At 46.6% G+C, this 3503-nt stretch overlaps 1 pseudogene; it reads left to right on the forward strand.

Annotated features, from left to right (window-relative positions):
- Window positions 1-1584: 1584 nt before the first annotated feature.
- On the forward strand, window positions 1585-2664 carry LOC124986287 (glyceraldehyde-3-phosphate dehydrogenase-like; annotated as a pseudogene).
- The last annotated feature ends 839 nt before the right edge of the window (window positions 2665-3503 follow it).

A 3503-nucleotide genomic window follows, 5' to 3' on the forward strand; every position in this document is an offset into this window, starting at 1 on the left:
GACTTGGCTCTCACTGCTGCTTCTAAAAGCACTTCTATATAGCATAAGGGACCAAATCTTTGACGAATGTGGCAGTGTCGGGGTTTCTAGAGCCCCCAGCCTTAGGCATGGTCAAAATGGCGCCTGACGCTGAGCCAAAAGCGGCCAGCTATACAGTAAACAACCAGCGAATTCCAATGATTGGCTAGTTAACGATGTGATTAGAGCATGCCCCCCTCGTGTACCCATCCTATGCTTGCAGCTGTCCGCGTTTATCTCGTGTACTCTCCCCTGATTGGTTGAAGTGTATATAAGCCTGGTGGGTGGGAGAGTAGGGGGGAGAAGCTGAGGAAGAGGCAGAAGCGGCGGGGACGGAAGAGGACGGAAGAAGCGGAAGAAGCGGCGGCGGAGGCTGGAGCAGAGCTGGAAGCTGGGAGTACGCGGGAGCTGGAAGAAGCTGGGAGAAGGGAAGCTGGGAGTGCGCAGAAGCTAGGGGTAAGAGAAGCGTAGGAGAGGAACTGTGCACAATAAACTTCCAAAGCTTCAGACATTTGTCGTGTCTCTCTCTGCGGCCAGAGGGGACGCGATATGGCAGAAGCACAAATTTAAATCTGAGTTCCCTTTAAAGTCTATGCCTTCGTGTTTATGGAAATATAATACTGTTCTTAGATTGCTATGGCCAAAACAACCAGAATTGTAAACTGATTGAGGGTTAAATATGCTCCTTGCATTTGTGACCATTCTACGAATCTATTGTGAGTTCAATGTTTTTGGTATACAGAAACAAACTTCATTTTTCAAATGTTAAAAATAGTTAAACCTTGGACTGGAAGTGAGCTCACTGATAAGGTACTTGCCTAGCAATGTGTGAGCCCTGGATTTGATCATCTCCAGCATTTCTCTCTCTCTCTCTCTCTCTCTCTCTCTCTCTCACACACACACACACACACACACACACACACACAAATAAAAAATAAAGGGGGCTCTCTGCTCCTCCCCGATTGACAGATAGCCTCATCTTCTTGTCTGTGCAGTGCCAGTCGCGTTCCTGAGACACAGTGGTGAAGGTCGGAGTGAATGGATTTGGAGGTACTGGGCACCTGGTCACCAGGGCTGCTTTCAACTTCAGCAAAGTGGATTGTCGGGGTTCCCGGGACCCCCAGCCTTGGGCATGGTCATGATGGCGCCTGGCACTGAGCCAAAAGCGGCCAGCTATACAGTAAACAACCAGCGAATTCCAATGATTGGCTAGTTAACGATGTGATTAGAGCATGCCCCCCTCGTGTACCTATTCTATGCCTGCAGCTGTCCGCGCGTTTACCTCGTGTGCTCTCCCCTGGTTGGTTGAAGTGTATATAAGTTTGGTGAGTGGGGGAGTAAAAGGCGGAAGCTGGGAGTAAGAAGAAGCTGAGAGAAGAAGAAGCTGAGAGTAGGAGAAGAAGCGAGGAAGAAGAGTGCGAGCGAGGATGTGAGCCGAGCGGGAGAAGCGGAGCGACCGGAGCAGGCGAGAGTTAAGCAGAGGGAAAGAGAGCGAGAGAAAGAAAAGAGAGAAAGGGATTAGAAAAGAGGGAAAGAAAGGAAGACTGTGCACAATAAACTTCCAAAGCTTCAGACGTTTGTCGTGTCTCTCTCTGCGGCCAGAGGGAACGCGATAGTGGATATTGTTGCCATCAATGACCTTTAATTGACCTCAACTACATGGTCTACATGTTCCAGTGTGATTCTACCCAGGGTAAATTCCATGGCACAGACAAGGCTGAGAATGGGAAGCTTGTCATCAACGAAAAGTCCATCTCCATCTTCCAGGAGAGAGATCCACCAACATCAAGTGGAGTGATGCTGAATATGTTGTGGATTCACTGGTGTCTTCACTACCATGGAGAAAGCTGGGGCTCATTTGAGGGGTGGTACCAAAAGGGCCATCATCTCTGCCCCTTCTGCTGATGCCCCCATGTTTGTGATGGGCATGAACCATGAGAAGTATGACAACTCCCTCAAGATCGTCAGCAATGCCTCCTGTGTCACCCATTGCTTAGCTCCCCTGGCCAAGGTCACCCATGACAACTTTGGCATTGTGGAAGGACTCATGACCACAGCCCATGCCATCAGTGCTGCTCAGAAGACTGTGGATGGCCCCTCCGGAAAAGTGTGGCGTGATGGTCACGGGGCTGCCCAGAATATTATCCCTGCCTCCACTGGCGCTGCCAAGGCTGTGGGCAAGTCATCTCTGAAGTGAGTGGGAAGCTCACTGGTTTGGCTTTCTGTGTGCCCACCCCCAACGTGTCAGTCGTGGATCTGACCTGTGGCCTGGAGAAAGCTGCCCAATATGAAGACATCAAGAAGGTGGAGAAGCAGGCATCAGAGGGCCCCTCAAGGGCATCCTGGGCTACACAGAGGACCAGGTCGCCTCCTGTGACTTCAACAGTGACACTCTCTTCCACCTTCATTGCTGGGGTCAACATTACCCTCAATGACCACTTTGTCAAGCTCATTTCCTGGTATGACCATGAATTTGGATACAGTAACAGGGTAGTGGAATGGCCCCAAGGAGTAAGAGCCCCTGGAGCCCCAGCAAAAACACAGAGGAAGAGAGAGGCCCTCTGTTGGAGAATCCCTGCCCCTAACTCAGTCCCTGAACACACTGAGGACCTCCCCTCCTCCCAATGTCCATCTCAGACCCCCTGAAGAAGGGAAGGGCTTAGGGAGCCCTACTGTCACATACCATCAATAAAATTCGTTGCACCCACAAATAGAAAAATAAAGGGAGAGAAGCAAAATTCCTTGTGATCTGTGATTAAAATTCCATTTACAGAAGGTCTTGCTCAGGTAAGCAAGAAAAGAACACACAGAACTTCTAAAAATGAAAGTAGTTTTCTTTCATTTCTGCTACCAGGTGCTTGAGAGACTTAACTACATCTTGGGGAAGAGAAGCATTTCATTTGACTAAAAGAAAAATAATTCTGATATAGTATCACAAAACATTTCAGAATTATGGAAGTGGGAGAACCTTGGAGAGGTAATCTATTACCTTCCTCTGACTTCAAGACCAGCCATTTCCGAATGCTTCCTAAATAAAGCAGTTGTGCTTCATATGAAAATATCTGCTCCAGAGCAGAGATTTGATAATGTATTTCAATCTCCAAAAACTAAGAAATAGACTAGGCCATTAATTTTCTATTAAAACCCATTTTCTGTTGTTATAAAAGCTATTCTCTCACTTAAAAAAATCCATTATTAGGTTGTTCTTCACTTTTCTTATTACTAAATAATCTTTCACTTTAAACTTATCCTTCAGGTGTAAAGTTCTCGTCCTTTTAACAACCTTTTTGTTCTTTTTCAAATTTCACTCATGTTAAAACCAATTTCATTTTAATATATGTTTTAATATGCACCAAATTATTGTCAATAGAGAACTGACATTACTTGTCCTTCCCCATCTTCTGGAAGCATTTCATAGAAAACTGGCCAAGATTAGAAAGAACACTGTGTCCATAAACCAGGGAAAGAATAATTAGCTAAAAGAG

This window comes from Sciurus carolinensis, chromosome 6, assembly GCF_902686445.1.
Source record: "Sciurus carolinensis chromosome 6, mSciCar1.2, whole genome shotgun sequence".
Classification (NCBI taxonomy): Eukaryota; Metazoa; Chordata; class Mammalia; order Rodentia; family Sciuridae; genus Sciurus; species Sciurus carolinensis.